The 22570-nt window shown below is 35.0% G+C and overlaps 1 long non-coding RNA gene across 1 annotated transcript in view; it reads right to left on the bottom strand.

The window, feature by feature from the left end:
- The window catches only part of LOC146406377 (uncharacterized), a 233139-nt gene that overhangs the window by 119514 nt on the left and 91055 nt on the right, over positions 1-22570 (bottom strand). The window contains exon 3 of the long non-coding RNA XR_014812013.1: positions 7953-8060. This is a non-coding gene — a long non-coding RNA (uncharacterized LOC146406377). The remainder of the gene's footprint in view (positions 1-7952; positions 8061-22570) is intronic.

The raw sequence follows: 22570 nt of genomic DNA, 5'->3' as shown, positions 1-22570 counted from the left end.
CACCAGCTGACTAAGCCAGCTTGCATCTCTTGCCCAGCCCAATCTCCTTTTTATAATCTTTCCACTGCTGTGGGGTGAAAATCAGGCTTGCATATTTTTTTCTGTAATCTCTGTGGCAACCGTTGCCAATCTAATACAGTAACTTGCTGGACAAGATAAAATACAAACATTGCCTCCAAGATTTAGTGAAAATATTCAGGGATGAGGAAGACTAAATCCTTACATGAGGAAGAAATCATTAGCTGACCACAAAGCAGAATATCTACACAGACAGACTCCCATTCACATGATTAAACAGAATACTTGGCTTCTTGGTCGTAAAATTTCTATTCACTGGTTTCTCACTTTCATCACTATTTTGGGGAAGGAAAGTTGCTACTTCTTTTGAAATCCAGGGAGAATTTGTTAGTTTCTTAATAATTTACATTAAAACTTTTGACAGTCAGTAACACCAAGAAAAAATTTGTTAAAAATAAAGTGATTCTTTTTTTAAGCTAGCTTATGCTTTTCTCAGGAATAACTGGTGGATATTTGCTTACATTTGCATAATTAAATAACCATAGTTTTTCATTTTTTTTAATTAAAAATGAAAACCTCAAAGGTAGTTTCATGTTACAACCTCTTTAAAACAGAAAACTGCCTAAAAGCTTTGAAATTACTCTCTTACATTAATGTTTCGGGAATTTTTAAAAAAGTAAAATGCTTTTAAGAATCTTTATGAAAATATGGCATTTATTACAAGCATTTGCTATTCAAAGGACAGAACCTTTGAAATAGCATGGCCTCTATGTGGATACTGAAGAATAAAATATTGCCTGTCATCCTGTGACAAAGGGTGTCACAGCCTACAGACTGCCGCCACTTCAGTGGCGAGCCCTCAGAATGTGAAAACAAGGGATACAGGCCCAGATAGCTGAGGTACAAATCAAAGGAATGGTTTCAGTGAGCCCAAACCCTTGAATCTTCCCATAGAAAATGGCTAAATTCATAACTTGGGATATCTGGCTTTCTTTTATTAATAGTTATACTTTGTTTCTACTCTCTGTTCTTTATTGCAAAACTCTTTATCTCCTAGTTTTCCCCTCACCTTCTTGGAACAGTTTTCTCAGGGTTGAGATGCTGCTTCCAGGGCTTAAATCCTTATTTTGCCCCAAACAAATAAAACTTAACTCATAACTCTCATTTTGTGCATTTTTTTTAAGTCAAGAATGCACACTCAAGCTCATGGCTTACACCCAAGTATTCTTCACAATTTAGAAAACAGGATATTTTATTTGCTGCAAACCGGGGAACAAAATACACTTCCACTCCAAAGCCAAGGGCCAGAGAACAGAGGTAGTGTGAGCATGTTCCGCTATCAGCTATCTGTTGGAAATTCCTACAAGAGGACACAAAATCTTATGCAGTGGCTTTGAGTCAGAAGTATCATTGTGGTATCATTCATGTTACTGAGGAACACTTTACCTTTTTATTTCCCCTAAGCTAGAGATTAATTTTCTGGCTTCTTACTTGTAATGAAGTCTATTTATTAATTATGTCAATTTATAATTGTTCTGTGCAGTGGTATATCAATATTCATTAATCTTTTGTTGTTTGAGAATCAAAGTAATTATCTTCTTTAAAAGTAAAATTCTAAGTAATATTTATCATTAACCCAGAGTTCAAGGCAAGAGGCAGATGATAAGGAAAGGCTTATAGAAGGGAGAAGAGAATCTAATTTATCAGTTAATTGCCATTGACATTCACCATTGCAAAAAATGTGAGGTGCAAGAAGAGAATCCTAACTGAAAAAATCAAATGTCCACCAATAGAAGAATAAGCAAACTGTAGTACATTCATAAAATGGAATACTGTGCAGCAATAAAAAAGAGCAAAGTACCAATAAGTACAGAAATACAGATGAATTTCAAAAATGGAAAGAGTGAAAGAAGTCAGACACAAAAGACTATACAGTGTGGGTCCAATTATACGAAGTTTAAGAACTCACAGAAATAATACCTTCTATAACCCTGGTTGTAGAAATCAAATCATTTCTTGTGTTAGGTTGGGGGAATAATGACTGGAAAGGAGCATAAGGAAATTTAACGAGGTAATGGAAATCTTCTGTGTCCCGATTAAGGTCCTGGCTAAATAGGTGTACACATTTCAGATATCTGTAAGTCACTCTATAAATGTAATACCTCAATAAATAAGATAAAACTGAGGAGAGATAAATAAGAGAAAAAAAAATTCATGCTAATCTAAAGAGGAAGTTGGCCTCCAAAAAATAAGCCTGGGAGAGATCTGCTTTAAGCTAGAACAAAAATAAGGCATCTGAAGAAAGAAGAGGCAACAAGGGAAAAGCGGTTTCTCTGGGAATCGAAAAAGCAGAAATAGATAAAAATGACTGCAGTTCTTATGAATTTAGTGAATAGCAATGAAATATGAATATATTTACAGAACTCAGCATGATATGCCTTTCCAGTATTGGCATAATGATTTTCAGTCCTAAATCTCTTTTGGATCTGCTGTAATATTTCAACAAGTGCAAGAAGTGAAAAATATAAGAAAGAAAGAAGAAATCTCTCTTGAAGTATTCTCTAAAATATGAATTTGCAAACTGTCCCAGTCAGGATACTAGGGAGAGATGTACGATACACTTAAATGGGGATAACTGAGTAGATATATAATGAGTAAGTTTATAATGAATAAGCCATTTAAAAGGTGTATGTAGATAAAGCAAAAGGGATAATGCTATATGTACCCTGCAGCTGGTACCATCTCTAGGCCCGAAGGGGCAAAGAACAGCAGACTTATCAAAACCTGGAGGAAAAATGCCTGTGTGGAGAGAGCCACTCTGCAGAGCAATGACTTTCTATTGAGGAACACTCACCGTGTAATCACCCACAAGGGAGAGAGGTCTTTTTTTCTCCTTCTTTACTTATCAGTGGTAACACCCCACCAGAAGCCAAAAGACAAGGGAACACAATGAGGTGCTCCATATATGGGTCAGATTCCTAAGGCCAAGGACTACACGAGGAAGAATAGAAAGAGGATGTTGAGAGACCACTAACCTGGTTGGTGGTCCAGTGTGTTCACACACTCCATCTGCTTTATTCTGAGGCACACAAGACATGGTTTGAAAGTGGAAGTGGGCTATAGAGTTGTGAGGTGGTCTACTAGTATCAGAGTGATGTCCTTCTTAGAATCCAAATGTTCATGGAGTTTCTCAATTACCATTTTCAAAACAATTAGAACACCTGAGAGTGAAGTTAGAGGAATTACATAACTGACTTAGAGGTAACCACCAAAGGAGTAGAATACATTGTAACTTTCATGGCTTCTAATTTCTCCAGTGTTATTTTAATACAACCATTGCCAAAAACGACTATCTTTCAACCACTGTTAGAGTACTCATATTTCAAATCATATATTAACATCTTCCAAAAGAATAAAGCTGGGGACCCCTAGACTATAATGGGAGGGGAACACTAGCATAGAAAATGTCATTGCTTTTTTTCCCCCATGTACTATTATACCTGTGCAGACACCTCACAGATAACTCCAAAGAGAATAAATACCTATCACATTATTATGAGGCAAAAACACTTCAATACTCTATCTTTAAGAAAGATAACATGTTCTTTTTATATATTATGTGTTCTGGTTATATGTGTTTGATTTTTATGCATCTGTGGCAGTTTATTATGGAAATATATACATATGCAATTACATATATTATGCATATGCATGTGTAAGTGTGGATATATACATACACCCATCTATCTATCGAGAGAGAGAGAGAGAAGAGAGGAAAAGAAAGCAAGGAGGAGAGGAGAGGAGAGGGGATGGGAGAGTGGAAATATGCCAGAATGTCAATCAGTGGACAGCTCTAGTCATTAGGACCATCCATGGTAAACTCAATGGAACAAGATGAGCTGAAACAAAGTAATTTAGATCTCCTTCATATTAAGCCCACACTGGTATGGCAGCCTATTTCACATAGTCATAAGAAACCAGATACTGTTAAGGAGTTTCATCTAGGCTGCAAAGATGCATTTTTCTTTTCAGAGTGACCCAAGAATGTTGTACCATCACATCCTTATTGTATCCAGAAAGAAAGAGGACATCAAAAGAGAAAGATAAACTCATCTCTTTCAAAGGCATATATGTGAAATTGCCCATATCTTCTTTACTGTCTCATTCTTTGGCCAAAACCAAAGCCACACCCTTTTGCAAGGGAGGCTAGGAAATGTAGTCTTTGGCAAGGTGGTGGGAGTAGGGGTTAATCACAAACTCAAAATTAGAGGAAAACTTGGATATTGAGAACAAGGAGCTAAAGTCATTTGGAGTGACTCAGCAGGTATTTGCCGTGAAAAAATTATCTAAATACACCCCATAGGAATTGCTGACAAAGCATCAGATCAGTCTATGCTCACCTTACACTCAAACCAGCAAATTTAGGTTAAACATCACATGGGTGCAAAATAAAGTAATATGGACCAGGGAAGGAAATTATAAAGGAAAATCATTGGCATGGACAAGACAAGCAAGGATAGAAAACGACAGCAACAAAGAGCAGGGAAGGGGGGACAGTACAATGGATAATGAATTCAATCATGCACTGGGGATATGGAAATGAGTATGATTTACAAATATCTTTTTTATTTTATTTAAAAACTACAAAAAGGAGAAATAAATGAAGACCTATGAAATGTATATGAACAAGCAATTTACTACTGTGTGCACCTAAGGCTCAGTTATGCTGGAGACCCTATAAGATGTAAAATATGCCTTATAATTCTTATCTATAACAGACAACCTGAGGAATGAAAAATCTGTGTGCTTCTGATTTCCTGATTTTATGTACTGATTGAGGGTTGTACCTGGAGGCATTAACTTTCTGGCATTTCTTACCTGCTAGGAAGAATGTCTAGAGAATGCCCTCAGGCAGGAAGGTGTTGAAGGTAAAAGCTCTTTGGAATATATAGGAACTGTCACCTGAAGGGAAAGTGATTTCCAGGATGGTCTTAAGAGACTGAGTGGAGAATGAGCAGCATCTGTTATAGGAAGTGACCAAGATATACAAGATCCCTGCTGTAATGGGCCTTGCAACATATGGGAGTTGATGTACAGTAAACAAGTAAATAAATAAATGGATGAGGTAATTCTGAGAGCAAAAGAAATATGTTATACAAATAAAACAGAATCAATCATGTGATAAAGATGATTGAAGGATAGAGGTAAAAGGAGAGGCCAGATTAAGTGCAGTTATAAAAGAAAGCCTCTCGGAGAAGGTGCATTTTTAAACAAGTTCTACAAAAATCTGTGAATACAACATTCCCAAAGAGCAAAATATAAGAACAAAGACTCAGAGGCATGGTCAATCTTGGCACGCTCAACAATCAAAGAAAAGAGAACAGAGTGAGGCATAGGTAGAGTGTGATAGGAGATGCAATTAGACAGGGGATCAGATTACATGGATCCACAGATCGTTTTAAGCAGAAAAATGGTATATCTCATTTATATATACATTTTTTAAATCACTGGAGTTACTCTGTAGAATATGGATTTTTAGGGGCAAACAGGAAGGAAGTTAGCACAGTAAGTAGTCCAGACAAGAGATGATGTTTGTTTAGACTATACTGGCAGCAATAGAGGTGGAGAGAACCAACAAGATCAGGATGTTCTGGATCTTCAGTTCACTGAAGGTGTTGATAGACTGGATGATAAAAGGTAAAAAATATTCTGTTCTTCATCATCGAGAGATAGAGAAACATAGGGGGTAAAATGGAGTGTTGGGAGCTCGGGAGACTGAGTTCTTGACTTGACTTTATTAAATCTATCTAGCTGTATGATCGTAGGTCAGCCAAACAGCTGTTTTAAGCTTCTGTTTTTTCATTTCTGAAATGGTATCACTAATATGCCCCATGGAAGAGCTTCTAAACTTAAAAACTTTAGATGTAAATGAGATTTGACAATTTCAATGTGCTATATAAATCTAAGGTATTATTAGGGATGCCCTAAGTTGCTTTTAAAAAATTCTATGCTATTACTTGCTGCTCTTTTTCTAACCTTTTATTTATGATAATTAATGTGATTAGTGCGCTAATTTTCTACAGTTGCACCCTGGGGCAATCGTGCAACAGTTGTAATTTTAAAAATTGGGCAAATAAGTAAATGTCAACCTGTAATAAAATCCCAATGAGTCCTTGATGAGTGTTGATGGTGACTGGTAATTTACCTGATAAAATATTGTAACTGCCCAGTTACCTTGGAATAGCTGATTTTTCAAAGTAATTACCATGTTCTGCATAGTGAAGTGTTATCAGAGGGAATTTTTAACACATAGTGGTGATTTTTAATTTGCCGATTTAAATGTCATATTTATTAATGAAATAGTAGTATTTTAACTCAAATGGTTATGTCCAAAGAGAGAAATGCACATTACATATACAGCATGCACTGTTGTGCAAAGAAGAGGCCCACCCTTGGTCCCTTCTAGATGATTAGCACAGTTGGGACTTGCAATGGAGTTGTAAATAACTGGTATAGTACAAGGGCAGAGATCTGCTCATTTCTTGTTTTTATAACTACCATTTATTTAAGAAAGAAAAATCTTTCTTATTTTCCCCCTGATTGAGATAAAATCTTATTGGAGAAAAAGGTAAAAATCAACTGGATACAGCCTCCCACCTGGAGCCTGACAAAATCTCGTGTGTGTGTGTGTGTGTGTGTGTGTGTGTGTGTGTGTGTGTGTGTGTGTGTGTGTGTGTATGTCTTTCTTTTTGCCTTTTCTTGAGCCACTCCCATGGCATATGAAGGTTCCCAAGCTGTAACCACCGGCCTACGCCAGAGCCACAGCAATGCGGGATCCGAGCCGTGTCTGCGACCCACAGCACAGCTCACAGCAACGCCGAATCCCCAACACACCTAGCAAGGCCAGGGATGGAACCCGCAACCTCATGGTTCCTAGTCGGATTCGTTAACCACAGCGCCATGACAGGAACTCCTGACAAAATCTTAAGTCTAAGACATGTTTAAGAAACCAATCTTTAACTTTCTGTTTTTTGAGGGTCTTATGGTCTATCTTATTTGAGCTGTATGCAAACTAAGAGTATGTTGTTCTAACACTTAGTGTTCACTGCTCATCAAATTTTTGACTTCTGGTTAGCTTTGTGTTTTGCTTTTCAAAGCATAATTTTCACAGATAACATTAGTTCAAGAAATCCAGGAAAAAAAAATAGCTTAAGATCCTGACTTGAAAATGAATGAGAGAATCACAAAGTAATTGCCAGGAGTAAGTGTACAGGAAGTTAGACAACTGTAAAGGGACAGAAGTGGACTGAAAATAAACACACTATTTTTTAGTATGTTTGGAATTATCTCCTGATGATGTTGTTCATTGAGCACAACCAAAAACATGTAGCTAAGAACCAATTTTGGTTTGTAAATCCAATCCAGGTAAATAAGTACTCTAATAACTCAAAAGTGCTTGTTCCTTATTCTTCCTCAGACTTTTAATCAGTAATAACAAGTCTACACCTGTTATTGGTAATACAGCTATTATAAAACACTACAGATCCTGCCGGTATGTTTGAATTAAATAGTCTTTGATCCTCCTGCCAATGTTTTAAGATGTAAAACATTAGCAGAATATGAAACAAATTAAAATTTTTAATTAAAAAGGAGAGAAAGATTTGAACAAAACACTTCACCAAAGAAGATACACAAATGGCCAATAAACACATGAAAAGATGATTAGCATTATTATTTGTTAGATAAATGCAAATTAAAATCATGGGATGCCAGTGTACCTGTACTAAACTGACTAACATTTAAAAATTAAAAAAAAACTGAAAATGTTAATGAGCATATGGAGCAGAATTCTACTCTGTTAGTGGGAATGTAAAATAATAGTTTCCCTTGGAAAACTGTTAGGCAGTTTCTTATAACTTTAAACATATACTTACATACAGCTTAGAAATTCCTCTTCTCAGAATTTGTACCAAAAGCGGGGTTGGAAAAGTTCATGTAAATACCCATGTGCAAATGTTTATAGCATCATTACTCACAATGCCCTGAAACAGGAAACAATGCAAATGTATCACGCCAGCCAGTGGTAAACAAATTGTGATATAGATACAAAAGATTTATTTTAGCAAACAAATGGACAAACTTCAAATCCACTTAAGAAAATTAATTAATCTCACAAAAGACACAAAAGGCAACAAATTATTTTATTCTACTTATATGATATCCTGGAAAGGCAAAAGACATAAATCAGATTAGTGGTCGCCAGGGCGTACATGTAGGAAAGGTTTGGGGATTTAGTACAAAGGAACATGAAGAAACTTATTGGAATGATGACAGTAGTCTATATTTTGAATTTGATGGGGGTTACATGATTGTATACATTTGTCAATAATCATGGAAATGATCCCGTTGTGGCTCAGTGGTTAACGAATCTGACTAAGAACTATGAGGTTGCGGGTTCTATCCCTGGACTTGCTCAATGGGTTAAGGATCTGGCGTTGCCGTGAGTGTAGTGTAGTTGCAGACGCGGCTCAGACCCCGCGTTGCTCTAGCTCTGGTGTAGGCTGGCAGCTACAGCTCTGATTCAATCCCTAGCCTGGAAACCTCCATATGCCGTGGAAGCGGCCCAAGAAATGGCAAAAAGACAAAAAAAATTTTTTTAATTAAAAAAAATCATGGAACTGAATACCTAAAAGGGGTGAATTTGAGATTATGCATCAATAAATATGATTTTTAAAAATTTATTCAGATGACCTTATGAACAACTTCATGGCAATAATTTGAATATTTAGAATAAATAGATAAATCTCAAGAAAACTATTTATTAAATAGACACAAGAAAAAATCTGAGTAATCTGATATATATTAATGATTTTAAAATTTTACTATATTCAAGTTTAGAGTACTACATGCCAAAATTCACCTGTAACTTTTAAAAGATTTAGAAAATAATAATAACTGTAGTCTGTAACACAGAGAATAGAAACTACAGAGATCCTTTCCAACACATTTTACAAAGCCAACATTATCTTGATAGAAAATCTGACAGGATACTACATGAAAGAGAAGCAAAATCCAGTTTTAACATAAAAATCAATGCAATGCAAAAATCCTACACAAATATTTGCAAAACATATCCAATAACATATGAAAAATTGAATACAGCCTGAAAGATTTATTTTTATTCTAGAACTACAAGGACATTTTAATGTTCAAATGTCAGTAAGTAAAATTTGATTTTGATAACTGCACTGTGGTTATGGGGAGATGTCCTTGTTCTTAGGAAAACAAACTGATTAGTTTAGGAATAAAGGGGGCAATAAGGCAAATTACTCTTAAATAATTTGGAAAGAAAGAGAAAGAGGGAAAATCATAAACAAATGCGCAGAATTTGGACAATTTGAATGTAAAGTGGTTTCGTGTACTTTACTTAAAACTTTCCTGTCAGTTTAAAATGTTATCCTGTCCCCTAAGATTTTTCAAAAATATATTTAAAAATCAATTGGCATAATTAAAAAGTGAATGAAAAGATAAATCAAACAATTTTCTAAAATCTTTAAGGATGGCACAGTTTAGAAATCAAAACAAATTTATATAAGACCTCAGAGAACTACTGAAGACAGACTTTTAATGTGACACACATAATCTTCAAAACTATGAGAAAAAATGTATGAGAAAACTTTTCTTTATCATTAGTGTGAAACATAAATAATTTTCCCTCTAAGATAAAATGTGAGGCTAGATTGCTTACTCTCATTACTTCTATTCTATTTCAGCCTTTTTTATTCATAGTCAGTGCAATAAGACAAGGAATAAAAGAGTAATGATTAGAAAGTGTAAAGTGCTAATTTTTTTTACCAATTATATATTTGTGTTCATATTATGTCTAAGAGAATTTTCTACTAAATTATTAGAAATAACACAGGTAGTTCTGTTTCTGATATGAGGCCAATATTTAAAATTTTATTTCTTTATAAAACAAATAGAAAATTGAAACACAAAATTATACTACTTAGAATAATACCATAAAACCAAATACTTTGAAGTAAATCTACTCAAATATATGTAAAATCTCTACAGAACTACACGGCACTATTGAGTAAAACTGAATCACACCTAAACAGAGATAAAAACTGTTCATAGATTTAAAACCCAAATTGTAAGTTTATTCATCCTCCTAAATTAATCCATCGATACATCAGCAATCATAGTTCTAGCAAGCTTGTTATTTTAAAAAATAGATACACTGACTCTAAAATTTAGATGAAAATACAAAAGGCTAATAATAGCTAACATCTTGAAAAAGAAGGATAGAGTACCATTACTAGGTATCAAGGCCTATTAACAAACTAGAGTAATGAAGAAAGTGAAAGATTATTGCAATGGTGGTTAAACCAATTAATAGAATAGAGTCATGAAAAAGAACAATCGACTACATGCCAATAAAATGGACAATGTAGAAGAAGCGGACTAATTCTTAGAAAGGTACAATCTTCCAAGACTGAACCAGGAAGTAACAGAAAGAAGGAAAAGACCAATCACAAGTACTGAAATAGAAACAGTGATTTAAAAACTTCCAACCAACAAAAGTCCAAGACCAGATGGCTTCACAAGCAAATTATACCAAAGAAGAGCTTATACCCACCCTTAAATGTTTGCAAAAGAATGAAGAATACTCCCAAAGACATTCTATGAAACCATCATCTTTACACCAAAACCAAATATACTACCCCCAAAAAAAGAAAATCATAGGCTAATATTATCGATGAAGACAGAAAGATTCTCAACAAAATTTCAGCCAACTGAATCCAACAACACATACAAAAGATCATATCCCACAATCAAGTGGATTTATCCCAAGTTCACAAGGATGGTTCAACATACACAAATCAATCAACATCATACACTACATTAGCAAAAGAAAAGTCAAAAACCATCCAAGATCATCTCAATGGACACAGAAAAAGCATATGACAAAATCCAACACTCATTCATAATAAAAACTCTTAACCAAAGTGGAACATATCTTAATGTAATAAAAGCTATTTATGAAAAACACACAACCAATAAAATACTCAATGGAGAAAAGCTAAAAGCCTTCCTGCTAAAATCTGGAACAAGACAAGAATGCCCATTCTCACCACTTTTACTCAACATTGTACTGGAAGTTCTAGCCCCAGCATACAGGCAAACAAAAGAAATTAAAGGTATCCTAATTGGAAGAGAAGAGGTAAACATCTGTTACTATATGCAAATGACATGATACTATATACAGAAAACCCTCAGGACCCCACGCAAAAACTACATGAACTCAGCAGAGTAGCAGGGTACAAGATTAGCTCAGCAGAGTATCAGGGTACAAGATTAACATTCAGAAATCAGTTGCATTTTTGTATATTAACAATGAAATATTAGAAAATTAATGTAAAAAAGCAATTCCTTTTAAAATTGCACCTCCAAAAAATTAAATACCCTAGAATAAACATGACTAAGGAAGTGAGAGATTTACATGCTGAGAATTATAAAACATTAATCAAGGAAATTAAAGAGGATTCAAAGAAATAGAAATATATCCCACACTCCTGTATTGGAAGAATTAGTATCATTAAAATGGCTAAACTATCCAAAGCAATCTAGAGATATAATGTAATCCCTATCCAAATACCCATGACATTTTTCACAGACTAGAACAAACAATCCACAAATTTATATGAAACTATAAAAGACCCAGAATTACCAAAGCAATCCTGAAGGGGGAGGGGGAATGAAAAGGCATAACTCTCCCAGCCTTCACACAATATTATAAAGCTACGGCAATCAATACAGTGTGGTTCTGGTATTAAAACAGACACATGGACCAATGGAACAGAATAGAGGGCTCAGAAATAAACCTAGACACCTATGGTCAATTAATCTGTGACAAAAGAGGCAAGACTATAAAATGGAAAAAAGAAAGTCTCTTCAGCAAATGATTCTGGGAAAACTGGACAGTTGCATGTAAATTAATGAAACTGGAACACACTCTCACACCATGCACAAAAATAAACCAAAATAGCTTAAAGACTTAAACATGAAACATAACATCATACAACTCTTAGAGGAGAACATAGGTAGGAGTTCCCATCGTGGCTCAGTGGTTGATGAATCCGACTGGGAACCATGAGGTTGCGGGTTCGATCCCTGGCCTTGCTCAGTGAGTTAAGGATCCGGCGTTGCTGTGAGCTGCGGTGTAGGTTGCAGACATGGCTCGGATCTCGTGTTGCTGTGGCTCTGGCATAAGGGTCTAATTTACAGCTCCGATTAGACCCCTAGCCTGGGAATCTCCATATGGTGCAGGAGCAGCCCTAGAAAAGGCAAAAAGACCAAAAAAAAAAAAAAAAAGAACACAGGTAAAAAGATAAAACATTGACATCAACCATACAAATGTTTTCCTAAGTTAGCCTCTCCCGAGGATATAGAAATAAAAACAAAAATAAACCAATGAGACTTAATCAAACACAAGCTTTTGCACAGCAAATGAAACCATTAAAAAAAAAAGAAGAAAAAAATGAAAAGACAGCCTGCAGAATGGGAGGAAATAGTTGCAAATGATGCAACCGAAATGGGCTTAATCTCCAAAACATACAAACAACTCATAGAACTCAATAACAACAACAAGAACAATCCAATCAAAAAATGGGCAAAAGAACTAAATAGACGTTTCTCCAATGAAGACATACGGATGGCCAGTAGGCACATGAAAAAATGCTCAACATCACTAATTATTATAGAAATGCAAATCAAAGCCGTAAAGAGGTACTACCACATACCAATCAGAAAGGCCATAATTAAAAAGTCTACAAATAACAAATACTGGAGAGGGTGTGAAGAAAAGGGAATCCTTTTCTGGGAATGTAAACTGGTCCAACCACTATGGAAAATAGTATGGAGGAGGTTCTCCAGAAAACTAAATATAGAACTACCATATGATCCAGCATTCCAACTCCTGGGCATACACCTGGACAAAACTACAACTAAAAAGATACACACACCCATATATTCATAGAAGCACAATTCACAATAGCCAAGCCACAGACAGATGAATGGATTAAGATGTGGGCCATATATATAATGTAATGTACTCACCCATAAAAAAGAATGAATTAATGCCATTTGCAGCTACATAGATGGAACTAGAGATTCTCATACTAAATGAAGTCAGAAAGAGAAAGACAAATACCATATGATATCACTTATATGTGGAATCTAAAATGTGACACAAATGTACTTATATACAAAACAGGAACAGACTTATAGGCATAGAGAACAGACTTGTGGTTGCCAAGGGAGAGGGAGAGGATGGACTGGGAGTCTGGAGTTAGTAGATGCAAACTACCATATTTATAATGGAGAAACAATAAGGTGCTACTATATAGCTCAGGGAACTATATCCAATCTCTTGGGATAGAACACAATGGAATATAATATGAGAAAAAGAATGCATATATAAGTATGATTAGGTCACTTTGCTACATAGCAGAAATTGTCAGAATATTGTAAATCAACTATACTTTAATAAAAATTGTTTAAACAATGAAAACAAAATTTAAAAATAAAAATTAAGTGCCATTACCAGATATCAAGGTCTATTATACAAAATATAGTAAAGAAGAAAGTGAAAGACTATTGCAAGGGTGGGTAAACCAATTTAACAGAATAGAGTCCTGAAAAAGAAAAATCAATGGAGTTACCATTGTGGCTCAGTGGGTTAAGAACCCGGCTAGTATCCATGAAGATGCAGTTTGATCCCTGGCCTTGCTCAGTGGGTTAAGGATCTGGCGTTGCTGCGAGCTGTGGCATAGGTCACAGATGTGGCTCAGATCCTTCACTGCTGTGACTGTAGCATAGGCTGGTGGCTGTAGCTCTGATTCAACCCCACCCTGGTAACTTCCATATGCTGGAGGTGTGGGCCTAAAAAGAAAAAAAAAAAAAAAAAGAACAACTATATACCAATAAAATGGACAACCACATGGACAACCTAGAAGAAGTGGATTAATTTTAAGAAAGGTATAACCTTTCAAGACTAAACCAGGAAGAAATAGAAAATATGAACAGACCAATCACAAGTACTGATATTGAAACAATGATTAAAAAACTTCCACCAAACAGAAGTCCCAGACCAGATGGCTTCACAAGTAATTTCTATGAAACATTTAGAGAAGAGCTATCACTTATTCTTCTGAAATTCTTTCAAAATATTGCAGAGGAAGGAACACTCCCAAGCTCATTCGATGAGGTTACCATCACCCTGATACCAAAACCAGACAATGATACCACACACAAAAAAAGAAAAGGACAGGCTAATATCACTAATGAACCGATCTGATTTTATGACAAAGAGGGCAATGCAGTGGAGAAGGGATAATCTTTTCAATAAATAGTGCCTAGAAACTGAGTATCCATAAGAAAAAAATAATCAAAACTTTTACCACTCAACATTGTCCCAAATCATTTTCATTTTTTGTAAATGGGAAATGGGAAAGATAAAGCAATAATAATTTTAGAAGATAACACGGAAGAATATCTCTAGGCCCTTGGCAGGCAAAGATTTTTTAATAGGTCATAAAAATATTAATAATTTGAACTGCATTAAAAGTAAGTATTGTAGTCCCTAAAAAAGGCATCAGTAGTAGTTAAAAAGCAAGCCTAAAAAGACTAGGAGAATATTATTTGCAATCCATACAACTGACAAATGGCTGGCATGAAGAAATACATAAAAATTCCAACTATGAGACAACCCAATAGAAAAATGGTAAGAATTTTGGGGAAGCAGTTAACAAAAGAAGCTATCTAAATATCCAATAAACATTTGAAACGTTGTTTATATTCACTAGTCCCAAAATAAATAATAATTAAATCTACTATGAAAACCAGCTACACATCTGCCAGAATAGCTTAAAAAAATTAAAGTGATGATGAGGTTTTGGAGTAACTAAAAGTCTCTTTCAATGCTTTTTTGGGGATGCAAATGAAACAAAAACTTTAGAAAAGGGTTTCAGAGTATCTACTATATTTGAACATACAATTACTCTATGACTCAGCAGTTTCATTTCTAATATATTGAACAGAAATGTATGCACATATGCACTAAAAAGAAACTTCACAAATGTTCACAAAAATTATTTATAATAGCCTCAAACTGAAAACAATGTCTAGCAAGACAAGAAAGAAAAATAGTGTTATACACATTATTGGACTACTATATATCTAACAAAATAAATATGATAAAAACACAATAATGTCTGTGACTCTCAATCACAATGTTGAGCAAAGGGAACAAATACAAACAAGCACATTCTGTATTGATACATTCATATAAAATTTTAAATCCATACAAAGTTTTAAACTGGAAGTTAGGATAGTGGCTACATTTTGGGGGAAGGGCTAGGACAGTGATTGGGACGGGCCATGAAGAGCCTTCTAGGTCCTGCTAATCTTCTATCTCTTAACCTAGCATGGTAGTTTCAGGAGTGTGTTCATTCTTCTCTAATTCACTGAGCTATATATTTATGAGTTGTACGAGTTAATGTATATATATTCTATTCCAACGGAAAATTTTTAAAAGATAAACATTAAAATAAAATGGTATCTTTTTTTTTTTTTCAGCAGAAAAACAGGATATGTCAAAAGGATCAAACACACAACTTGAAAGATCTCCCACTGGTCAATTTTGTGACAACTTCAGCATCAAAAAGAAAAATGATTTCAGTGGACTGGAACACATTGGATCAATAAAAATCAAAGCATCCATAATGATTTTTAAAAGGAAAAGCTGGGAAAAGCTCATTTGTGACCCTTTATCCTATGAGGCCAGTATTAAAACAACTCCTTACTTTGAAAATTGATAACTAAATATAAAGATTTAAGTATTCACATTGTCCTTTCAGTAAAGAACTATATTTTAAGACAACAAAATAGCCCAAGTTGATGAGGGAAAGCTCTGTTTTACAGGTATTCCCATTATCAGCTAATATAAAGAAGGAATAATTTGATTTAAGAAAAAGTAATTTTGCCAGCCCTCAATGAAAGAATCAACTCAAGCAATTGTCAAAAATCCAACAAATAAATATTTTATATGGGGAGCACATATTCATAGAGTCCCATACTTGCAAGGGGAACTATCTAACTGAACAACAGAAATATCAAACATCATATAAACCAGTGATCAATCTTACCATAACTAACTGAATCAAACTGATACTATGTATTTTGTCATGTGATGCACAATGAGGTACAAAATATCACTTAAGATTTATTCTAGTCAAGGAGTTACCCTCATGGCTCAGTGGTTAACGAATCCGACTAGGAACCACGAGGTTGCAAGTTTGATCCCTGGCCTTGCTCAGTGGGTTAAGGATCTGGCACTGCCATGAGCTGTGGTGTAGGTTGCAGACTCGGCTCAGATGCCCCTTTGCTGTGGCTCTGGCGTAGGCCGGCGGCTACAGCTCTGATTAGACCCCTAGCCTGGGAACCTCCATATGCCACAGGAGGGGTCCTAGAAATGGCAAAAAGACCAAAAAAAGAAAAAAAAAAAAGATTTATTCTAGTCAAGAATGTATAACTCAAAACCATGAAGGCTTAAGGTATAACTGTAGGTATTACAATACAAACTAAATGATTCCACAAGAAAGCAATCAGACAAGCCCAGAAGGCAGGGCATTTTGGAAACCAATTGGCCCCATTCCTTCAACAAATCAGTGTCATAAAAAGGTGAAAGTGGGTCAAGTGAGTCCTAAAGAAATTTAAAGGGCATGACAATCAGATATAATTTATGGTAGTGCATTAATATGGTTTGAAGAAATCAGCTCTAAGTAACATTTTTATTTATTTATTTATTTAATTTTTATTTTATTCATTTATTTATTTTTTGCTTTGTAGGGCAGCACCCGCAGCATATGGAGGTTCCCAGGCTAGGGGTCTAATCAGAGCTGTGGCCGCCAGCCTACGCCACAGTCACAGCAACTCGGGATCTGAGCTGTGTCTGTGACCTACACCACAGCTCATGGCAACACTGGATCCTTAACCCACTGAGCGAGGCCAGGGATTGAACCCGCAGCCTCAGTTCCTAGTTGGATTCCTTTCTGCTGTGCCACGATGAGAACTCCTAAGTAACATTTTTAATTAATTGAAGGAATCTATAGTTTAGGTAATATATATGCAATGAAACTACATAAAAATATAAACATGAAGACTGTTGACTGAAATGCAGGTTACAAAGCAACAATATAGGAAATTTACATTTGATAAAAAATAGTATGCAAGGCTAGGGGAAAATGTTTTAACAATGGTGATCTTCAGGTGGTGGGAATATTTTAGCCCATTTTGCTCCACTGCATTTTCTAATTTTGCTACAATGAATATATGAATAGTATACATTACTGTTTTGTAATAATAAAAAAGAAATTTTAAAATGAGCCAAAAATTCTCAGCAGCATATTATTATATATGTACACATTAAAATAGCTAATATTTAGGGCTCCATGACAATGAATGACTGTGTACTACCCAGTCAACATAGATGCACCTATTACCTTACATTTTAGTTATAAAATCCTGACCTTAAAAGGGCTATTAGCCTAGACATGTTTGTTGAAAATGGAAAAGTTATATGGTATCATTATTTATTTTTTTTTCTAAATTTGATATTTGTATTTTAAAATAATACATTATTGACCTTTTGTATATATTTGGATATTTAGGTTATAAATATATAATGCTTGTTCAACAAAATATAGAATAATTGTAAATGAAGTAGAGAAATTGAAAATTGCAAGCAACATCAAAATACAGAAGTTCCTTCTACTTCAGATAGTTTTGTTTTTTCAATAATCAGTGTCTATCTATCTATCTAAATGGGTACTGAACTAATGCTGGTTTGAGCAAATATGATAGAGAGATAGACAGACAGATGGATAGATAGATAATCTTAATTTTTCAAATCAGAATCAGCTCAGTATCTATTTAAGTGGATAGATAGAAACAGAACTACACCTTTATCCATAATTCATGGTAATTTCCCTTTTCTATTTTATAACTTTGTGTGCTTAGTTTAGGACTCTCTCCTTTATGCTGTTTTAATAAGCTTAAGTAGTAGTTTATATTTTTAAATTTTTTTTAATTTTTAAGAATAGAACATGGACTCATTCAATAGTTATATCATTTTCCATTTTCTAATTCATTCATTTCCATTTCTATTTTTATTCCTCATTTGTCCTTTCTTTTGATCCATTTCATTGTTCCATTTTTAATTCTTTATTTGAATGTTCAATTTATTAATTTAACTTTTTTTATATTAAATATTTGAAGTAACCAGTCTTAGAATACTGCTATAACTATGTTCAATGTTTTAAAGCATGGTGCTTCATTATTATTTCCTAGTTAGATTTCAGTTTTAATTTTGAATTGATCTTTGATCCAATGAGATGACTGAGAGACTTTTACACAAGGTGGTATAAATTTTCTGCTTACAGGTGTTATTAATTTCTAGTCTTATTACACTGTCATCATGGACAAAGTTCTGCATTGCTTTTCCTTTCTTGAATATCCTGAGATCTTCCTGGAGGCCAAATACTTTGTTGACTTCAGCTTATTCCATGAGCATTTGAATGAATATCCAAATATTACTTCTCCCTCATTAGTTATGTCCTCCTTAATCTCACTTATGTTTTTCCTAGTAAATCTCTCATCAACTGAGAAAAAAGTACTATAAGTTTTCTTTGAAAAGTATGTTTCTACTTTCTAAAGTTTTTACTTTATGAACTTTGTAGACATAGTATTTAATAAATGAATATTTATAATAGTTATTTATGTAAACTATCTTTTTAATTAATATATGTCTGCCTTTGTCTCATTTAGAAATTTTTTCCAACCACAAATAAAACTAACTTGCTATTAATATTGTGATCTTTGCCTTTTTCTTAGTGTCCATTTTCCAGCCATATTTTTGCCAAAGTTTCCCTTTAAAATTTTTTGAGTTAATTTTTATGTTTCTTATATACAATAAATCAGTGAATGGCAGTGTTACTAGAGATAATTCTGAAAGGAATTGTGATTCTTCTCAGAGGTTCAACTGTAAAGAACTTAATAAAGAGTATATTTACAGAAATATAACTAAGGTTAAAATATACACAAAATAAAGCAAGAGATGCACCAGCAGAGACATAAAAATCAGGGGAAGTCATGAAGGGACAAGAGGATGGAAAATGTCACCAGAGACAAGTGAGTACTGGAGCTGTGAGGATAGGTGCCCACCAAGAGCCATATGTGCAAAGATGCAGCCAGAGGCATGGCACAAAAGCGGGGGGGAAAACAAGGAAGAAATACAGTTTTCTCTCACCTAACCTGAACCCTACAGGAGCCTCTGGTTGAGTGCATTCTGCTTACATCAGACCACAAAAGAACCTGTATCCAGTTCTGTATCCATGACAAAAGTGTAAGTCACAAAAGGAAAGAAAATAGATCCAGGAAGCAAAAAGTATCAGAACACCATGGCTACTCAGCATCCATTCTTGGCTTTTGCTCAGATAAAGAAAACTGCCTCCCCAGCATCAGTGAAACCACAGTCTATCATGACTTAAATTTCAACAGGGTGTCAGCAATTCATTCAAACTCCCAACTGAAACCTAAATTTTAATGTTACCCACCATCAGTAGTTTTCATATAAGATAGCAAGGGGCATGAGAGGAAAGATGTTCAACTGACATAAAATATGTTCACTGGGTACTACATGCCTTTGGTCATGAGACCAAATTTGATCATTATAATTTCCTTTTTCTATTATCCATTCCATGCTCAAAGTACACTTTGCTGAATTTTTGCAGGACAGGAATTTTTGTCTCATGAGATGGCCTAAATCTTTATATCATAGGACTTGTAACTCACAGTTCTTGGTGAGTCTGTCACAGTTCTTGGCGACCACATTGTTTTACTGACTATTTTTATGGGACATGTAAGTGATAAAAGGCTCTATAGTGAATATCCTGGATTCCAGACCAGTGCTTACAGCCTCATTTTCTCTTGTTAATCACAGTTAATTACTCTAGCCAGTAGATTAAACTTCAATGTTGCCAGTTAGGTCAATGGCATTGGGAGTAAACAATGACAAGGGTGTAGTTTCAAATCTCAATTTACTAGAGAGATGGCTATATTTCTTAGCAGAGGTATTCCTTCCTTGGAAAGCAAAGTCTTCAAAGTCACCCAGTATATACAAGGTGTATATACTTTCAGGAAAGAGAAATAAAAACCTTAAAATAGAATATTAGGTAAAATAATGAGAAAGATTCCTTTCAATTCTACCTCTTAGTTCTTGGACCTTCATATTCTGGCTTTTGAGAATATGGAGCCATATACTGGCTGATGGTTTAATCTGTTAGGCCAGTACCACAGTTTCAAACAATACTGTCTCCCAGCTGGCACTGTAACTGAGCCTCCAGGAAGCTATTCCATCATTCTCTCAGGGCAGATGCTTACCAGTGATGGGACATGTGGGGAAACATGAATTTCATGGCTATGAATCTACTGTGACAATTATTTTGCTGTAAAATGAGTTTCCTGGTCAAAGACCAAAATATAGTGTTGGATATTATGGCAAAGAATAAGGCATTTTATAAGGCCATGTATGGTGATAATGGTAGAAGCAGTGAAGACTAGAAAAGAGGACCCCATTTCCAGAATATGTATCTGTTTCTATGTGGTCAAATCATCACTTATTCCATAATGTAAAGAATTAAGTGTAATCACCCTGCTACCAGGCTGGTGTTCCTATAGAATGATGGCATATCAGGAGCTCAGCACTGCCTCTGGTATTGGTTGATTGGACATCTGTGACAGTAGCCAGATCAAGCTTGGAGCAATAGCCATTCCTGCTTCTGCCAAATATTCTCCATTTAATTGCATTCATGATTAGTACATGGCCCCAAGAAACATGCACCAGGGTAACTGGGAAAAGAGGTTTATACCCATCCATCCATAGGAGAGGTCATACACCTGACCCATCTGATTATTGAGCACCTTTTCTTCAGAGGATTCCTCATTTGTGGGTTGAGGGAGGTTCAACACATAAGTAGGAGTAACCTGCAGGAGTCTGAGTCATCTTCTCATTCAATTGACTTGTGACTCCCCTACCTGTTCAGATTCAGTTTCCTATAAATAATTTCTATTTTGAAACTTATAATTCTAACCCAGATAGTGCCCAGCTGGTACAAACACTTGAAATCAAAGTGACACCTGGTGTCACACTCTCAAGTATTTTATTTCTCCCTGGGCCCATTAGCAAGTCAAGAATATCTGGCAGAAGCAGGTGTGGCTTTGCTCCAAAATCTTAGGCAAATGAACTGCAATTCCCTTCTAGGAGCTAGCTAGAAACTGCAATCAGCATCCCTCTCAGCCACAGAGACTTCAAGCACCATAGGATCTACTGAATCATAACGTCTACATGGCAGGGGAGCTTACAGGACCCACCGGATTTGCTACAAAGTGCTTTTTCTGCATGGTGGGCAGTACAAAATGCAGTTGCTTGGCATTCTCTGTAAAATGGATATTCTTATATACCTCACTTTGCAATAAACACTTTATTAGTCAGTATCCTTGCAGGAAACAGAATTCTGCTTCAGTGGTCCACCTTAGAGACTTTAGGAAGGGATAATTTACCTTAATGTGAGCAGGATTTAGATTCAACAAAGGATGCTACAGTACTCAAAGACAAGAAGGTAGTGAAAAGTTTTTTAACATGCTTAGACCTGAAGGGACAAGGGGTATAGATAACATTATTTAAGACCAGGAAGAGGTAGTGCTGTTGAGAAAAGTTATTTGGGAGAAGCTGTACCCAGGCAGAATCAGCAGGGCAATAGGGAAGAAATGCTATGATTTTCCTTTCTTCTTGTGCTCTCTGATCTCTTGCTAGTTCCTTGAATTAAAGCAATTTAACTGGAAGCCAGGTGGCAGGGGAACTAAGTGAGAGAGTTTGAAGTTTGCTTTCTGGAGTATACAACAGAGCAGCAAAAGTTGGAGAAGGGATCTGGGTGTGAGAAACAGGGTAACCAACACATTTCTTCTTGTCCAATGAGTTATTTTTCTTTAATTTTTAATTTAAGTTTATTTACATAAGATATTAGTAAAGATATCTTTAGTTTGAGTTTTATCATCTTATGTAATCGTTTCTCCTTTGAATGGCTTTTTAATATATTTTCCTAAATATATTCCTATATGTATACATTTGTGTTTGTTTCCCATCAGACTCAGACTATGAATCTACTTATATGTATATAGCTGTTATGAAATTTGCTGGCAAAAAATTAAAACTGACTTTAAAATTTGAAAATAGCTATAGAGATGAACCAAATAAATGTTTGGTCAAATTCTGAAAGGCAGAGTGTCTAAGTCATTGTTCACCTGAAGCTAAATATTACTATCATAGAATGAATCTGAACTTTTATCAAATTCAGTTGTAATTTCAATTTTTTACTGAAATTTTAGTAGCCAAATATTTAGAAGCTTGATAAAATAGTTCAAGACAATA

This window comes from Sus scrofa, chromosome 1 (genome assembly GCF_054392235.1).
Source record: "Sus scrofa isolate SSC_HxYL_T2T_F1_AM1 chromosome 1, Sscrofa_HxYL_maternal_Yorkshire_Landrace_v2.0, whole genome shotgun sequence".
Classification (NCBI taxonomy): Eukaryota; Metazoa; Chordata; class Mammalia; order Artiodactyla; family Suidae; genus Sus; species Sus scrofa.
Note: the sequence above shows the minus strand (reverse complement) of the source record. Positions and strands in the feature narration are given on the sequence as shown.